This window comes from Argopecten irradians, chromosome 3, assembly GCF_041381155.1.
Source record: "Argopecten irradians isolate NY chromosome 3, Ai_NY, whole genome shotgun sequence".
Taxonomy (NCBI): Eukaryota; Metazoa; Mollusca; class Bivalvia; order Pectinida; family Pectinidae; genus Argopecten; species Argopecten irradians.
In genome coordinates, this window is record NC_091136.1 from 51,928,776 (window position 1) to 51,949,375 (window position 20,600).

Consider the following 20,600-nt stretch of genomic DNA (forward strand, 5'->3'; position numbering starts at 1 on the left):
TGCTGTTTCGCGCTGTCTTTGTACGTGTTACTTTATTATTATGTTGAGTTACCTTCCTTGGACCTGTGCGTGATTTGGGTTTCCATACATGTATTTCCGTTCATTCACTATTGGGTCAAGGTTGTTATTGACTTGTTTTGACAACTCCAATTTTCGTTATATTTACAATGTATTTTATATAAACACTGTATATTTTATATTTTCCCCAGGACAAGCACTTGTTGAGAGACCCTTTGTGAGGGTCTGAGAGACCCTTCACAAGGGTAGTTGGGTTATTGAAAATGTTGTTTACAAATGTTAAATTTGACTGCATAAAACATCACTGAAACGTGTCATAATTTTGTAAAGAAATAATGCCTTAGTGAAATGTCTCCTCCGAATGAAGAATTAAGATGTACTGGTGCAAAAATGTCAGCGAAAGAAAATGTCGAACACCTCCCCAAACTTTATGAAACACAAAAAGCCAATAAAACAATGGGAAATATTAATAAAATAATTCTTTTTTATCAAGGCCTGTGAAAACTACTACATGTAACCATTGTAAGTCAAGGTGAAATCTTCGAAGAGAAACAAGTTAATTAATGGAATCACCATCAACAAAATCATTAGAGGATTTTCTATGTGTTATTACAATTTACTTCACTGTTTTACAAAAGATGGTTCCCGAAGTATTTGTGCTCAAATTTTCATTCTCCACTCAATGATTGAAGTTGCCCATTTTATTTTTTTTCTGTGCTGCATACGTTATAAGCTTTGCGAAAATACTAAATTTATCAAAAATCCTAGCCAAAAATATACAAGAAGTAAAAAAATATGTTTGTGAAAAAAGAAACTTGAACGCTAATGAAGAAAACAGGAAACCATCTTTTTAAAGCATCATCCTACACAGATTTATTTGTGTGGCTATGTCTCAAGGAAGTACAGCAGGTAAAGCACGCGTCAGACTACCCATGGGTGTTGAAATGCGACACATGATATAGTCAGATTCCTCCCCATTCGCCTTTATCCCATTTGTTGAAGACACAAAATAGCATGTATAATTTTATCTTAGATCAAATAAGTCTGTAAAAGTGTTAAGAACTCAGATATTTCAATTAAGTCAGAGGTCAGTCGTTAATCATATTTTGATGCCTACACGTTTACTACAGACTAATGTACTACACACTATACTTTTTTTCAGCTTTGCTGTTTTGTTGACATATGCACATCACGACGTTTTAACAGAAACAACATTTAAAGGCCCACTACCTTTCCGGAGGAAAACATAAAGGTTTCTTAAAAACATTAATAACATCAGAAAATATATACCAATGGCCTAAGATGAGGTTACAACACCAAACATATGCAAGATTTCCCGCGTAATGTTTGATAACAGTGGAGAGTCATTTCGCTGTTTTGCCGTCTGGCGCAGTGATAGTCAACCGCGCGGTATTTAGGACGACGGCGGGAAACATAAGACGACCCGCGTTATGAAATTTAACATTTTATTTATTTTAATCATATTGTTCAGAATGTGATGACACGTGTAGTATTAAAGGTAAGTTAATAACTTTAGCGACTATACAAAAATATCGATCTCGTTTTACATTCCCATTTTAGAAACTAAAAGCCGTTTCGGAAAGGTAGTGAGCCTTTAAGGCTCATTGGTTTCCGTGTATGTAATAGTTATACATTAATATGCAACATGTACAATGCATTATACATAGAAAGTATACAAAGCTCACGTTGCCCTATAATGTGTTTTCCTCCTATGTTGGTTTAAGTCGTAAACTTATCGGGCGTTGGCACCAAGTGTTATTAAATAACCACTTTCGGATTATTTGTGTGGCTAAAATCAGGTCAAGCTGTTATTGAACGTATTTATATGATTATGTTTAAGTCTTTTATAACAGCAAATGAACAATAAGGTTTTCAAATAGAATCAAAAGTTCTTCAGGACACCAATAGAAAGGAAAGTGGGCTGCTTCTATTACGCTCTAGAAGATGTGCTGTGACATTATCCGACATGTATAGTTGAACGATTGCCCCAACGACTGCATTTTTACAGGTTCAAAGGAAGAAGAACACATTTTGAATTTGAAACGTTAACATCAGATTATATAATGATTAAATCCGATATGACATTATCGAAATAAAAAAAATAGATAGACATTTCAGTTATATTGTCTAACAACACAGCTGGCTTTGTTGCTGACCTATATTGGGTGTCCTGTCTTCATACCGCGTATAGGAAGAACTGAGTTAGCAAAGGATTTATTTCATAATATTTTCCACCAAAATGACCTGCCATAGAAATCGGCATTTTTATAAACTAAAGTGATATTTGAAGGCCCACTACCTTTCCAGAGCAAAACATAATGGTTTCTTAATAAACATAAATAGCATCAGAAAATATATACCGATGGCCTAAGATGAGGTTACAACACCAAAAACATGCAAGATTTCATGCGTTATATATGAAAACAGTGGAGAGTCATTTCGCTGTTTTGCCGTCTAGCGCCGTGGTAGTCAATTACCGCGTGGTATTTAGGGCGACGGCGAGGAACACAAGACGACCCGCGGTAAGTTAATAACTTTTGCGACTCTACAAAATGATCGATCTCGTTTTACATTCTCATTATAAAAATTATAAAAGCCATTTCGGAAAGGTAGTGGTCCTTTAATTGTAATGCCATTAAAGACCGAGGTACGCGATAGATAATGGGATGTTTAATGGTCAATAAAAACTAAAGAAATAGAAAACAAGTCGAAATATTGTAACAATATTTTAAGTAACTGTGATCATCACACTTTGTATAATGCATGTTTCCCATGAACAACACGTGTAAATATATAACTTTAATTACTATTGCGATTAGAGCAATTGAGAGTATTATCGTCAGGGGGTAGTTATCGCCAGTTTTTCCTTAATTTAACATTATTTTGATAAATGGTACAGTCCGGTTGCTATAATTTTTATCAAAGTAAACTGTTGTTCTTCTGGAACTTTTCTGACCCTACGATCATTCAGGTTAAGCGTTATTTGTTTGTATTTTGATGTTCAAACCTTTAATATGTTTTCTATGCTGTATTTCGGTTCGTCTTACGTGATTGAATAACGTCAGTCAAAAACATTTTTCCTTAAGAGATCAAAAATGTAAAACAAATTCAAGAATGTACATGATCTCTGACAAGTTCTAAAGCGTCTGCTAAATTGACTAGCGTTCTGTGTACATTCGGGTGACTTCAATGCTGTAAATGGGCCTGTGTGACATGACTTTGCTATGCTCCGGAGATGCTAAACCTGACGATAATACCCTCCATTGCTCTATCTTCCCTTGGCATGACGAATGAAGAAACCTATTCTTGCTGTCTTAAAGGAACAATACCGTTACCGCCAAAGTTCATGCAAAATCTTACCAGAGTACAAAATAAATAAGTAAAACCTTTATGTTTTTTTTTTTTTTTTTTTTTTTTTTTTTTTTTGTATTTGTTGTAGTTCCATGGTAAGACACCGATAAAATATCAGGAAAGAATGTTTTGAACAGTCAATGTTAATATTCCATTACATAATGCATTCCGAAAAATATGTCTTTTGAAATGTACGAGGAAAAAATGTATGTTTGTCAACGGTGTACGTGACTGTATGGGACCTTGTATTACGTGTGCATATAGCCTTTTAAAATAATGTCATTTTCACCACTGTGAATATAATCATTGTTTTATGTAAATTATATCATAACTGCTGCACTTTAAGATCTTTTACATTGTATTTTATAGTGTAAATAACTCTCTATATAAGAGTTTGTATCAGGAGAATTATGATTTTTTCCCCTAGTGCCTCTTTGTACCGACGATCTAAGGCCAAAGCAGTCACGTGATGACAAATCAGCAGAATGGATAAACAATATTTATAAGACCTAGCTGGCTTTAATAGATATTTCAAGGTTATTTTATTCAAATAAACATTCTGGAAAACAACCAACAAGGCATGTATTGTATTTAAAGTCAATGTCAAGGCCAGGATTTAGGTATTCGTCGGCAGGGAATGATGACGCATTTTCACATGTACTTAGTTCATATCTAACCATAAGGCCATTGGTAAGCTCTCAAACTTCAAGGTCATTCTGTCCATATCTGTTTGTATCCTAAATTAACTTGACAACTTTTCAAGTGCCGAAGTTCATATTCACGCTACGACAACAGTTAACCCTTCAGAAATGTTTTAATGTAAAAATATGTATACGTTATATATTTGATCATCAAGTATTTTTATCTTCGGTAACCACGCGTTCATTTTCCTTTTGTCAAGGTTCATCACGTTTCATTTTGAGGAGGGTATGAGCTATATATAAAACAGACTGTTGCAAGTTAGAGAAAGTCAGTAAGCGCAAACAAGTGCACTGCACGAATAGTTGCATATTGTCCTGTTCTTACACTGTAGTAACTTGATGTACACTATGACGAGGATAACAGAATGAACAGATCAACATTACTCACCACATTCTAGGTCATTGGGAATTAAGGCTCGGTAGAAAGTTACACAGTGATTAGACACTTGTTCAGCTGAAAGTAAGACACTTATATCTAATAAGTTATCAACGCAACCTTTTTCAAATTAAGGATCAATCGGAAAAAATGATTGAATTCAAAACTGTCAAACGTTTTTATTTCATTCCTGATTCATTATTTTTATTTTACTAGAAAAATATGAAAAGAGTATGTATGGTTTAGGCCTTGTATGTATCCATTCCGTGATTTGTTTTTAAGTGATAATAAATCATTGCGAATTATATATTAATCGTTAGTGCTTGCGTATATTCTCTTTAAATACGTACAATGTATTAAGTTGGTTCAAGAGTTCAAGAGTTCAAGGTTGTGCTCTTTTTAATATGTGCATATTACGGATGGTTGACATGGTAACTACATAATGCAGAGGTACAATAAAAGAACACTTTTCAGTATAATTGAATCGGTGTTGTACTAAATATTTCAAATATATTAATTTGCCAAAGACTTAATTAAAATATTTGCTGAATTTGTTACATCAGTTTCCAAATCATATATAAAACCTTTAACTACCAGTTTTGGAATTTTTCATGAGTTTGTTATATTACTTTGATTAAGAGCGACATCAATAACAGAAAAGATCCTAAGTTCAACTACTGTAACAACTGAGGATATTTTGAGGTCGTGTTACACCTTACTTATTTACAGAAGATGAGGATGTACGTACAAGATGTACCTTTACTGACGTCATATATATAGTCCTATCCATAGCTGTCACTAGCTGGGCTAAAGTATGGTGTCATTGATATACAACTGACAGGTGTTAATACGGGGTTATCATTGCAAGGTTACACAGGTAAGTACAAGGTTATCTGTACAAGGTAAAAGACAAACCTTGAATGAACAGCACGTACGTGCTCACAGGTCAAGGGACTGTCGCGTCTAGTTAAAATGAACTTTGTTCTCGAATTTCAGTATCAAATACTAGGCTCATTTCATTGAAGATTTAAAGCAAATAATGCAATCGTAGTAAAACTGTGATAGTTGTGTTTTGTTGAATTAAATACAACGGACCAATTTTAGATGTCACTATCCAAAGGTGCGAACTAATATTCATGAACCCGAAATCTGTATAATAAATTGTGACCGAAGCTTCAAAGTGCGATGGCCCTACAAAGAGCACGTGATGATAGTCACTCGACAGTGTAACATCCAAATAAACCAATACACTCATCAGAAAGGACAGAAGGAAATAAAAAAGTAATCAAACAAAATTAGTTATAGTGTTGTATTGACACCAAACGATTTCTATAAGACAACTTGTTTCAGTTGATTTTATAATTTCTACAGAGAAGTAATCAGAACCTATTTTATAATGAGCATAAAGAGTATGTGGATGCACATGAGTACGGGAGTATATGGTAGCTTAACGCCTGAAAGTTATTAAAAGCAAATCAATTGTAAAGCGGTATCTAAATCAATTGGAATGAACAAGATGGAAACAATTTTCAGAATTGAACGATGCTCCAACATATATTTGGAGTGAACTTCAACATTCCGGAAAACGTCATGTGTATAAATGACAAAGTTTGACCATATTAAATGTGGCTTCCGGAATCAAAATGTGGCTTCCAAGGCTCAAACAATGTAATTAGATATTGTATTTTTCGCGTAATAACGCCAAAAGTTTCGTGTAATAACGCCAAAAGTTTTGCGTAATAACGCGATTTTTTTTCTTCTACCAAAATTAGCCCAATCGACTTTCGTTGTATTCCTATAAATAATTCTTAAAATTATTAACTTGTTACGATTCTGCTTGATACGTATTTCTGCCTATTACGACGTAAATTGAAATCCCCGGTTTTGACTCCTCTTTATTTATACATTTGTGAGAAATGTAAAACGGATTTGCTTATGATACGAAGTAATCTCGTAGCAATTTTTCCAAAATTTTGTTCTGAAAGTGCTGAATGTAGCAGCATTTTTGTTTTAAGTGAAAAGGAATCGATTGACAGACAATCAAATATGATTATGATGGAAAATCTGCCAAAGAACACATTGTTCCCAACTTTAGAATTTGCTAGTTAGCATATTAACCACGTTGATTGAGGATGCAATCAGCCTATGACTTTAATTAATTTATAGTTTCAGAAACTCTATAGCGAATTTCTGTTATAAGAAATTATTTCTCCTGGTCCCAAGGGAATCGTTATTGCAATACTGTATAACACAAGTGTTATTGTGATCGAGTGTTAATACGGCTTTTTCCTACAGAACATGGATGAGTCCTACACTGAGATCCAAAATCATATTCATATATTCTGAAATCGTGTTCACATTTTAAAAAAATTTCATTGGAGTGTAAATGAAAACTGATGAAAGATCTGAAACCTTAAATTTACCTTTCCAACATTACTTATTATTTTCACAATTTTATGTTATGTGCATACCTTTTGTGAGCACATTAAAAAACGGCATACTATAGTGAATTGCTCTTACAATGACATAGGTCATTATCTAGCACGAATTACATCCGAGTTCATCCCGATTCGGTGCTGAAATTATTGATAAGCTTCTTGTGTTGACCTACCACGTTGCCCTCCGTAAAACGCAATAATATTTTATATAAAGTCGTGATTAATTTTGTTAGCATAGTTAATTCATGTGCAATTTATATAAAATCGATCTTTTACTGGATGAAAGGACTTAATCAGAGACGGTAATCAATATCTCAGAAATAAATTCATTTATATCCAGTAATCGTTAAATTGTATTTTTCAATAAGAATACTTGTTTTATCGGGAAAACATTAATGCTAGTAGTGAATATTACAGTTTAAAAGTACACTCCAATACAGGCCACTTGATACATGCATCGTATTACGAGGTTAAACATCTTTAATTATATATTCTATGAATTATGTAAATAAACATTCAATTAACACGTCGTTATCTTAACAAATATGATTGCACCTTTATGATATGAAAATGCTGTTTCAACATGCCACATATAGAAGAAAAAATATATATAACGTAGTGAACACTCCTGGAAGACCACAAGGAGATTAGAACCTAGTGTCTCGGAAGTGGAAGTATTATTTACTTTATCAACGTAAAATCTAGGTCAAATCCAGGCAACATCATAAAATCAATGTGAGACTGAGTAATCCATTTATTTCATCATCTGAAGCTGTATCCATAAATGGGGAGGTTTTCTACTGAGATGATAATATAACACCATGGAACAATATTAGATTTTCTAAAAAAAAATTGTAGTTATATCATCTTGGGGACTCTGAAATTACACAGTGTTGTATTACATCAGTGTATTGAACATACTCATCTGGTAGCCACACGTGTCTTATCAATAGACATCTACTAAGGGTTATATTTTCGGAAATATAATACTAAGATAATGACTTATACCGACCTCACGGAGGTTTACACGGATAAACTCCCCATGTTTGTTCGGCGCGTTACCTACATTGTACGTAATTTTGAACATCTTCAGTTACATTTTCTTCAGGTGCAATTATATTCATCAACAAGCCACCTTCAAAACGGAAAGTAAATGAAATACTAATATAATAATTAAGATCAAGAATAGTTTAGACACTACAACCTGACTGTTCGACTTTATATACTGTTATATTACAGTTTCCAGTTTTGTTCTAGATCGTTCGTGATTTGTGTGCTCTCCGTATTTACCATAAATATGTTTCTATTTGAATGACTATTTGATAAGTTGATAAAATACATCCCAATTGCAATTTTCTAAATAAAAAAAAATGCCTCTGATTATTATTATAAAATATATATACCATGGAATTTGTTTTCATCTTTAAAACAAGATTTGAACGTTACCTTTTGAACATCCTCATACTCCTAACATTATTTTCTTTCACTACCATTTTATCCACCCCTGGGCTACATTTGTATCTCGTAATGAAAAGGAAGATTTTAATACTTTGAACTATACTAAGGCATTTGATAACACTTTGTACAGTTCCTTTTTTCTTGAATTTTGACATTTCAAATAATTTCCAATATTTTCTATAATAAAGCTTTTAAAGATAACAAGTGAACATTGGACACTTATATTTTTGCTTTGGTACTTCACAATTTTTCTAACCTTCCATACAGTAAATTTAGTGCTGATAACAATACGTTTCTTTTGATTATATCAAAGGAGATCTCTGCAGGCCTGTGATTGGTCGGGTTTTTTCCTCCTCAACTGATTTCAGTTTTACTGTGAGATGAGGTAATCCCTGGATATATCGAGGATGACCTGTTATATGCACGGAAGAGTCAATCCCTCGAAAATGAAGAGAATATTCTATATTGTTATTACTCACTGGTGAAGAGATCTTTAGCTGAAGTTCTAAAATATTTATGTTTAAAAGCTGTGAAACCTTCCCTATGTTAATAGACAAGATAATCCTTAGTGTCAAGATATCATTTCATAACCCGGCCGTTGTATTACGCCATCGTTAACAGAAAGTTTTAGCGGAAACCACATTGGTCATACGTTCAATTAAGTCCATATCTAACGTTCAATACAGACGATATCATCAGCGTATCAAATGGCGTTCATTGACTGGAGATCGTGAGGCGTGAGCGTATCAGACAATCAGCGTCATCAGTAAAGGGGTGTTCTATTTCAAAAACGTCTATAGAATTCACAATCCCAGCTATGTAGTTTTTAAGTTTGCATACCTTATTCAAATAGAATTTATGATAAATCACTATTTAGATATTACTTTTAACAGTGTATATTAACTTAATGAGTACACATACATTACTACCCACGTGGTGCCTTAGCGTTTGACCTCGGCGTTGACCTTTGTCGCCGATTGAGAAAGTATTAGGTATATAATCTAGCTGTTTGTTTCAATACTACACCAGACGGAGGAACGTGAGATTACTACAGCGGAGACTACTACACACATCAGCAAACAGTGAGTAGCTCTTATTACACCTACCATTGTTCCGTTCACAAGTGTTAGTTTTGTTATAAGATGCTTGTTTGGTAATTTCCGTTGCCTAATGCACATGGCTCGTTTTCAATGATATATGTGCATCCAATTCTTATTCTAATGTATGTAGGCTTCCTGGTAGCAACTCCTCTTAGAACCGTAATTATTGTATTGTATTTCCAAAGTTCAATATTTTCTAGCAATGTGTGATCTTAAGCATTCATCCTTGCAGAGTAACAATAATACATAATTGCATATGTAAAAAATATAATAATTAAATGTTACCCTATAGTATTTTACGATGACTGTAACACAAACTTCGAAATCAATATTGTGAATGCAAAAACTAATTCCTAAATGATTTATTAATTTTCAATGTTGCATTATCCAAAGAAATTTGACAAATTGTGTTTTACTTTCTTTGAATATTATGAATTGTCCTCCGGAATCTATAATTTCTTTGAATATTAAGAATTGTCCTTCGGAATCCATACTAAGAGAGGCTAGAATTAATCCTAAGACTGAATGTATTTCTATTGTTGGGCATTTATGGGAAATCACGCACCTGTCTCCCCCTTAAATATAATTTATTCGTATGTACGTGTCATTTGGATTATTTTTCTAGATAGCAATTGTCTATTGAATCCTTCATTAGAACCATATGTTATAATGTACTTGGTTTTCTTATTGTCGCAATATAACCGAGTGTTTGATTTTCTCGTTTAAGATAGAATAAATTGCAAAACGTGATCCTTTGGAGTAAACTTAATGGTGAATATGTACTGTAAACAATTTATTTTTACAATATATTCACGGAATCAGGGGTTCAAAATGATAATCCTTCACAATTGCACGAAAATGTCTATATCACGATAATAGAGATGTTAACACCACTGTATACAGACATTTACGTAACTATATTGGCACCTCACCTTTCTGTCGCGAATTTCGCCATCAGCGTAAATTTGCGAAAGTTTATCTCCGCGAAAAATAGATAATAATATAAAAAGGAATTTTCATTCGATTTTTAAGTCCGCAAATGTTTTCAATGTAGTCGCGAAATATAGTTGGTTTACTTTAGTTAAAACTAAGCATTATGTTCCTTTATACGTATGTAATAAGTGATTTCAGTTGTTTCTCCTGTGGTGTAAGTGGGGTACTAATATACTCTAGGATCATTAAAAGGGAGGTTGAACACTTATCTGACCTAAGAAATGATATGCTGACTGGTTACTGATAGAAATCCGATGGTTTGGTGGTAAAGGTTTTCCTCGATACTGATGAAAGACCTAGGTAACCATCAAATGTATGATAAGGTCTAGCTTATAATCGTTTGGACTTAAATTAGTAATTTTTATGTCACAAATAATAGAATATTCAGTAGCAAAGTCCTTTGTTCGGTAAAATTCCATCTACTCATCTAAAATACTATTGTATTAAATCTAAGGATTAACAGTTCTATCTTACAAATACATTTATCTCTTATAATAAAGAGATGCGATACAACCTATGGTTCAAACTAAATAATGACCTTGAAGTACACATTGATACTTTAGGAAATACATTTTTTGCACCGCTAGCCATTGTTGAGGATGCTTCTTGTGCTTTGAATAACATACTTTAGTTATAAATTTTAGGCAGCCTGAAAATTTCAAAAGTATATATAAAACCATGCAAAAGCATATATAAAACCATTATCAATTAACATTTCGTTTCGGATATGCAAGTTGTTCAATGACACTTTGATATGAATCTATTATACTACCTAACGAACTTATGGCCGAATGTCCGTCTCCAATGCTGGACACGTTTACTGTAATATTTGAGACCACAGACATCCGTCATTGCCTCCCACACCTGGAGCTCCTGATATGGACCGTTCGTTGTCCAGTCAAGGTTAAATATGGCCGGTTATTAATACATGTGGTTTGCAAATGGTTATATAAAGGTGTGGAATATACATGGGATCTGTCTGAACATCTAAACATCGACATCGATCACGACTAAATCCATTATGTACACCATTTATCAGCGATGACAAGTAGATTCACAGTACTAGATAAACATTTTGATTGCAAAAGTCCATAAATCATAAATTTCTATAACAATGATTTACAGTTGGGTTTAATTGGAGGCGTGGGCGGGGATCTTTATTAATATTGTAATCGATTTGACGAGACAATAAGTGATTGAAATAGGACGAGCACCCCTAAGAAGATTACTGAAATGAATATGGAAATGAATATGAAAATATCTCTGTTTATTCATTTTATTATGTTGTGGGTACTGGCGGCCTATTGTAAATTTGTTATTTTCGCTATTATTTCTGACAAGAGAGGTGCGTAATGCGAGTGAGTCATTTTCATCACTCTGCTATAGTAAATATTTGACATATCTGTTAACATTAGGGTATAGATCGTTCAAGAACGGCGCTACCAGGAATGTTTATACAATTAATGTATTAGACAACATCCGAACAGGTGCTTTCTCCCATCAGCACCATTTAGCAGATTTAACCTTTTCTGGCGATTGTTGTTCGCTACAGTTCTTTCTCCATATCGAAAGTTGGTAAATGGTGCTCAGAGTAAAAAAAAAATATTTAAAAAATATTATATCTTATCGCTTTTTGTACTAGTAGAAGTGAAACAAGATATGGCTTCAGTTATGTCACTTTTAAAGTGACATTTTACATAAAATTGTTTAGATGTTAAAATGCCTGACGTGTACTACTCTGACATGTTAAAGTGTAATACCATTACTAATAGTTTGCCATATGTTATGTCTAAAGCATGCCTGACACCTAATTCATGTACATTGTAATTTACTTTGTTCATCTAAATGGTCTGTTCAGATTACTTGAAGACTCGTTATTGCTTTAGTATTCATATTTTATTGACTGATTTAAATCTTATAATTTTCACGGATGTCTGATTGCTTATTATCCCTTTTTCCTCTTTAACCGCGTTCAACGTGCCTACAAAAAGCTGATAGTGAAACATGTTCATATGACATACAGACATAATTCATGGATAAGATTTGGAAATGTCCATTTGAAATTTTCAATTAAAACATGAATGCAAAACTATTTTATTCATGATATTAATTACATAGTTAGTAAGATACCAGCTAAGATATTGGTTTTGAAGTAAATGGACAATGTGTTAATAATATATGTGGTCGTCAATGCATGCACTGAATGTGGTGTACAATGTCGAGATGATTATATGGGTGAAAAGATTTTAATGTCGAGATAATGGCTAAAAGTTTTAAATGTCGAGATAATGGCTAAAAGATTTTAATGTCGAGATAATGGCTAAAAGGTTTTAATGTCGAGATAATGGCTAAAAGATTTTAATGTCGAGATATTAAGCTGTAAATCATATTCTTGAACTAAGTGGTGAAAACTTACTATGTAGAAAGATCTAAAGAGAGAGGATCGTGCTAGAGAGTATAAAAATGTCGGAGAGTACGTAATACAAGCCAAATGACGTGGCAGTGGGACTGGACATCACACTATATAAACCATGTATCTTGTTGTTGGGCGTCGGAGGACTGTAACCATAATAGACCCCATCAGTTAACTCTAGGATCCAACGGTGGCCAGAGGCAAGGACATGTGCTATCTTACCTATGGTAGTGGTATGGTAAGATGTGTCCAATATAAGATATACTGGTACGACGTGGATATCGTAAAACAAATGATGCGGAGAACTTTGAATGGCCATTTATTAGATTGAAACAGTCGTTGACACAAATGGTCAACGGGCCATTTTGAACTGTTTGTAAGGTGGTAACAGATCATTAACATTTTATTGCGTATCATTAGGTTAGGATCTGATGGACTACTTTTGCAGCATTAACCTATCAGCAAATATATGTGTCATGCAGCAAGACACCAGGAGCAAAAATGATATATTTACCCACTCTTACTGATCATCAATGTCATTTTTGTGATGTAATTGGCATTTGCAATCATATTATGATATTAATTGCTTTTATTTATAGTGAAGAGATAAAAGAGATTAAAACCTTGATGAATAGAAATAGATATGATAGACAGTAACTCTTTCAATGTATCTGTCCTTGGAAAGAAACGTGTGATTCCAATTCTGGAGGGAAAAACACATTTATTTCATTCAAATTTAATTGAAACGTGATTCAATCTTAAAGGCATAAGATATGAATGAATTAACGTGATATTCGTTGAACTAGAAATCCGATATGTAAACATGAATACCAAATCGTGATGGCAGATATGTTTTAGAGTTTAGAAAAAATAATGGAAGTTTGGTGAACACGCGCACGTGTGTCATATCAGCTGTTACTCCATACCACAGACACGCGTGGGAATGGGAAGTCATCGATAGATAACTATTATCACAAATTATCATCTGCTTTTTACAAATTGATACCGTGAGACTTGAATAAGAATTCAGCCATTCAAATGCCCTGATGGCTATAAAATGTGTCCTCGATCCACAATCATAGAACACAAAACAGATTAACAGTCATCCGTTTGATATTTTATTTTTGATATGGGAATTTGATTATCGCATTGCTTTGAGTCCAACATATATCAAATGGTGTAAAATGTCTTGGTAACTTAAATATACTTCTTTCTTGAAAAATTATTAAGGTTTCTCTTGAAAGACTCTTTTGTGTAGGTATTTCACAGAAGAAATGTATAGTAAGCTATCAGAAAATTTAAGACATCGTCGGGAGCTTAAGAACCTTTCAGACCAAATCAAATAAATCCGTTCTATACATCTGACTGAACGACGCCAAGGGTCATAAAAAATATATATAAATATGAACCAAAAAAACTCTCAATATTTCGATGCTTTTCTTTGAAAATTAAGATTCTAGACAATAGAATTTGCACTAGACGTTTTTTTATATTTAATAGAGATTTTAATTCCGTTAAAAGATACGCAAAAGAGCTTTCCCATTGCTGAAGAGCGGATAATTCAATCTCATGTACTGCAACAGAATCAGGGGAACACGTTATAGCGCCGAAACGTCCCTTGACTATGTTTGCGTCCATTTCATTCTGGGAGTTTTCTAACAAAGCAGGATTTATTCAATGTTGGAGAAGCCAAATTCTGCCATAGAGAGGCAATCTGAAAATTATATTTCCTTTACCCAGCTGATTTGTGTTTTAGCGATTTAAGATACATGTAGTAATACGACTTACGGAAGGTAATATCCCGTGAGAGAACGGAAACCTTATATGATTCGTATTGAAGCAACTTCCCTAGCTTATAACGACAGCAAACCGGGATTCAGCTCGTGAGCCACACTCGAAACTTCTAGATATTAGATTCACAACGTAACAGTATATTTAACAATTCATAGCTCAAACAGTGGATTCTGTTTTAAATTTTTAATGTCAAATCCGTTTGTATACAATCATTTTCATGCATGATTTTTATATAAGAATAAACTGCAGCATTGCAAAATGCAAATTTGATTCACTTTATTAAGTTTTCGACTCATTGTTGATCATGACAAACCCCGGCGATAAACGACGAAACCATTGTGCTCGTATAAGTACTCTCTGTGTTGCATTTTACAATAAATACAGTTGCAACATGAATGATAGACAGTTATGGCTTGCAGGTAAGTGTGAGATGTGGCAACACAGTATATTATAAGATTTATTGGAATATATGGGTCAAAGTTCCTCTGTTACATTGTGTGAGTCACATTTTCCTTTGAGACACGTGAGGGCGTATACCTACTGCACGTGATGGCCAGAGCAAAAATAGGGATTTACACAGAATTGTTAGGTCAAACTAAGTGGGGTTTGATTCTGGTCTCTACATTTTTCAGTTTCAAGCTTTACACTGAAATAAAGGTATGGTATTCGAATCCATCTATATGAAGATTAAGTTAACAAGTTAAGAATATAATATTGTACAGGTGGGTGGATAATTCTTCGATTGTATAAACTGCATATGATGTTGAACACGAAAGTGGCATCCTTACTACGAACAAATATGCCGGTTAGACATTCATCAGATTATCAATAGCGTTCAATCTAGAACTGCTGTTTGATTTTATCTTATAAACATAGAAGCCATGTATAGCTGGAAGCCAAATATAGCAAACATGTTTGTATTAAAGATTTAATTGATTGGCATCTATCTGTAACTAAAAAACGCCATTAACACAATGGAAACAAGTCTCGGACTATCCAATCCATTACAATACGGGTCATGTTACCTCATTTCATTCAATGTCGTGATGCACCTTCTTGACCAGGGTATTTTATCATTATTTAAGTTACACTCGAGACTCAATCTTTTCTACAATAGCCAATACAACATTGTTTGTAGTAACACAAATGGACACTCCTTAAACGTGAGATCGGAGAGAGGCCGCTGATCAGGGCCGGTAGGTGTCCGTGGCGAACGACCACACAAACACTTCACTAACCCTGATTAGATCGGAGTGAAAAAAAATCCCAGTGCTACTGAGAGAAATTTGTTCGGCATATGGTACCGGAAACAAATCGACACATTTACATGGCGGTAATGTAATGTCTTGTTAAAATTTCTAATACGGATTACCCTATGTTTCAATTTTGAATATATCAGAACGTCTATAAAGTCATAATTAAATATGTTATCCACCCATTTCTAGCATTTGCAATCAACCGTAATCATTAACAAACCACAAAAACAATGACATATTTGCATTTTCTAATAATTGCAAATTGTAATTGTAAACATCATATTCGAAGTAGCATTGAATAACATCCAAAACTTTATATTGCCAATTTTTACAATAAAATTTATAGTCTCGTATAAAAGTTCTGACGAACAAACAAGTTGTAAATATAAGAATATTGTCTTAGTTTCAAATACTTTACAAAATGGAGAATATTTTAAACCAAGTTAGACCAAAGAACAGTGACTACAAATGCTTGTTCAGGACCATTTTGCAATCTAAAAGCAGTCATGAGACAATATCAAGCATGGTGCTACAGTCTGATAAGAGACATACTAACACTATAAGTATGACTTTGTTTCAATTCTTATACGAAAGTAATGATTAAAAGTATGAAGAAACAAATCATTTTGCTATGTTTTTTAGAGAAGGTGTTTTTAATACATTCAATTTTGATTACACAGGTTCATCTTTATAGATTGTGACACATCCATGTTTCATTTGTGAACTTTGACGTTTACGATTTATATTTAAATTTTAACGTGCGTGGTTATTGCCTCTTTCAACATTTGTTCTGAAAAACTGTGATCAAAATATGGTCCCTTGTGTACCGAATTACTTGCTTTAAACACGAACGCAGAACTCCTTATTGTCAACCCACTGAGCTTTAGTACTAAGTGAGGTTTTTAGATGTGTTTGACATTAAACTAAGCTCTGATGGAAACATGACTATATTTAGACATTAGAGCACAGGAAGGTATTGCGTACGTTATGTATCGTCTAAAGGGATGGATTGGGTGTATATTGCAACTCTCAGTGGATAAATAAATATAATCAAAACAGTTTTTCTACTTTAGGGTGCTTAGGAATAAATCACGATTTCAGCTGTTTGTATACTTCTACTGATAATATAAAAGAAATTAAACTTTAGATACAACGCCGTGAAATCAAAAAGAAAATATAAGACTTCAATGATAATGATTAGCGCGTATGTTGTAGAGGAATTAACAAAAATGTTAAAATTTATTTAAGACGTAAAATGGAAGAATACCCATTTCATATTTTTTTTATTTTCAACATATTGTATTGCAAAAACAAGTGGATTTGGCACCAGGGAAAGCCTATGGTAGCCATCTTCACTAAGTGGTCTTCCTCGACAAGTTAAAGCCTTTTCCATCACTTTTTACAATTATTTTCGATTTGATTGTTCTGTTAATCAGAGCTTTAATAAAACCACTTTTCTACTGTTACTCATTTAATAAGTGTTCTAGTAAATGAGATTTTCTTGGCAAATATAATCCAATGACGATTTAGTAGATCTAACCAAATTGAAAATATCATACATATTGTCTCAAAAACATACATTGCGTCATGGTCATGAACTGCTCTATTATCAACTAAAGGATGGCGAGTGGAATTTTCTAGAACAAAGGTTAACCTAAAAATGTGTCGTGTTTCTGGGTTATCCCTAACGTTCTCATATTACCCCCTGCTGAGAAACACCTTTTTGTCCCCTGCTGAGATGTACAGGTGTATTTTATCTATATATCGTATTGTTATCTCTTACCCCACTGGCTATGTCCAGTGATAACTCCGGACATTCCGCTTTCTCATTGATTTAGATAGCGATCGTGTGACCGGAAACGATGACCAGCAAATCTTGACCAACAGATAGCAAAATTGGATAATACACGAAAAGGACATTCATAATTCAAACAAATGATTATATTTTCTTCGCTAAAAGAGCAAAGATTTCTTAAAACCCCTATGTACATTTTGAAAATTGAAAATTGAATCTGTATGAAGACCTTATGAATACCTGGTATGTGGAAAACACATTCTTGATCATCGGTCATAATAACAGAAACTAAATCTTAATAACGAAATAGGCATGTCCGATAAGATGGTTGTCCGTTCTTGTCAATACAAACGTTTGATGATTATAAGCAGGATGTAGTTTCAGGTTTCAAAAACATGACGGGCAATGTCTGATACTAAATTGAAAAACCTCGTCAGATTCTGTATGTAAAAATCAAATTTAAAAACGTGCTGGAAGATAAGCAATCTCAGATTAATCAGGAAAAACATTTGGGATTGTCAACGCAATGGGACTCGCGTAACTACAAAAGATCGATGGCTGTCTGATATTTTGTGATTAACAAATTAATTCCTGAATTAATTTTCAGTGCAATTTATGATATCATCAAAATCCAACTTATTACAAGAATGCAGTAACGTCGTGTATTTATAGAAAGTACTACACATTATCTTACTGTAGCAGACATACCTGAACAGCTATCTGTGTTTACATACTTAACATATTAAATACCCCATATCTTCACATCACTAGTCACACTCAGATTGTGTGGACCAATAGGGTCATATTCCACACGCTTTCGTGTGTTTGATTGGTCAAGAAAAGATGGAGAGCGAATATTGTGAGATTTCGTACTGGGTTAAAATCACTTTAAAGTTATCGATAGAACTAACAGGAGTGTGCTTGAACCGTGACCATTCACTCTCTTAGGCGTATGATAAAGAACTGGAAATAATAGACTTAACTCGTTACAGGTAAATTACTTGGTTGTCATTAATGTGTTGGACTTCCTTAAATTCAGAATAGCTCAATGTTAGGGGACTCGCTCGTTTCTCTGAAACTTAACTGTGAGGTGTACTGTATAAATTCAGCTTTTGTTTTTGTATTACAGTGTGGCGAGAACAGGTGCTATAATGTATAATTTTTTTGTAAAATCATTGCTGTTTCATAGTGGATTTACCGTATTAATAGACTTCATCCAGAAATGGTCCGTACAAAGATTTCTTCTTTCATAAAAGACATTTTTTTCTAACCTTGGTATTACTTTTATCTCATTGCAGATGAAATACACAGCTTTTCTAACAATCATGACTGTTACCCTCTACCTTGCATGTACGTGCGTACACGGTCGCGTGGTCGCCCGACGCCATTTCGTCATAGACCGACAATTCGAGGACAGCAGATGTGCGTACGACCAAGATTACAACACCGTCTGCTACTCATGTGGAAGACAGTTCAGCAGCATGGAACTCTTTACACATTGTTGTAATGAAGAAACGGAGGTGGCGGCTTTCTGTAGTCGGATCTACGGCAGATGACGATGATTTAATCATCAGAATATAAACTTATATGGGGCAGTGCAAGATCTTCATGACAACAAACACGATGATAGAATATTTTCCATTTTTAAATGATAACGACATTTTAACTCACCATTCGTCACCATATCCGTGTGCCGAAACGAAACGAAAGTATATAATGAACTGTTTTATACAGCAAATGAATACTGTGATGTAACATCAGGGACGTTTTCTCTCGCCCGGAGGACAGAATCTCGTCTGCCAGATGTGGACTACTTGTTTGTTACAGATATTAGGTATTGTTTCCTGAAAGAAACTCCTTGTTGAATGACCGAATCTGAAAACTTTTATATTGATACTTATATCAGACACGTCTGGACGTTTTGTGTGCTCGATGTTACCACGACTTCACTTTAATGGCTTTCATTGGAAATGTTTTATGTTATTTTATTTTATACATTAAAATTAAGCTCGTTTTTGTATCTTTGTATTGTTACTTTAATGAAACCTGCTACGTTGATCTGCCGTTTATCCACATGATATACGATATAACAAGCCTCAATTTTCATAATATGTGATTACCTTATTTTTTAATTGAAAAAATACTCCCGCTAAAATATGTCAAGGTGCGAAAACTGACGATTGTGTATTACAACTGTTACTAGTTATACTAGCTCACAGCCAATATCTACTAGTTTGCATACACTTTATCTTTCCAATATATGGACGCCCATAGTCATTTACAGAACACGTGTACATATGACTGATATATTTAATTTATAATTAATAAATGGAAATGTGTGAGGCAAAACAAAAATTCAATCCTTTCAAAAAGACACGGGAAATGGTTGTTTTGGTCTGTATAAGTGAAATACATTTATTTACAGCGTGATTTTTTTTGTGAATTTCGCTTACAGTAAATCTCCGCTAACATATCAACAGGTGCAAATCGTTTGACAAGTTACACTAGATGTACAGGGCGAACATTACCACATCGCGACTAATCTGAAAGTTTACTTTGCGAAAATATCCACGTGCAAAAATTTCCACATTTAGTATGAACATTATGGTTCGATGTTCTCCATCACTACTGACGGCCGATTATTCGACTCACATATCACTCGTGATCAGAGGATATCATACATGGATATTATGTATACAGGTACATGACAAATACGGCGGAGCTAATCTAATGTCAAATCGAAACCCATTCAAGCTATGCTCATTCTTTGAGAAACCATTAATGCATGTACCACAAAACCGTGTAAAGAGACAGATTCTGTAACTCCTCTTATGCCTGGTTTTCGATTTAAATTAATTATTCGTGTGCTTTTGTAATGAAGAAATG

The 20,600-nt window shown here is 33.8% G+C and overlaps 1 long non-coding RNA gene across 1 annotated transcript; it reads left to right on the forward strand.

The window, feature by feature from the left end:
- The first annotated feature begins 9,055 nt into the window (after positions 1-9,055).
- Positions 9,056-19,734, forward strand: LOC138320081 (uncharacterized). The gene is made up of 2 exons (XR_011208089.1): positions 9,056-9,445; positions 19,013-19,734. It is a non-coding gene; the product is annotated as an uncharacterized lncRNA (long non-coding RNA).
- Positions 19,735-20,600: the final 866 nt, after the last annotated feature.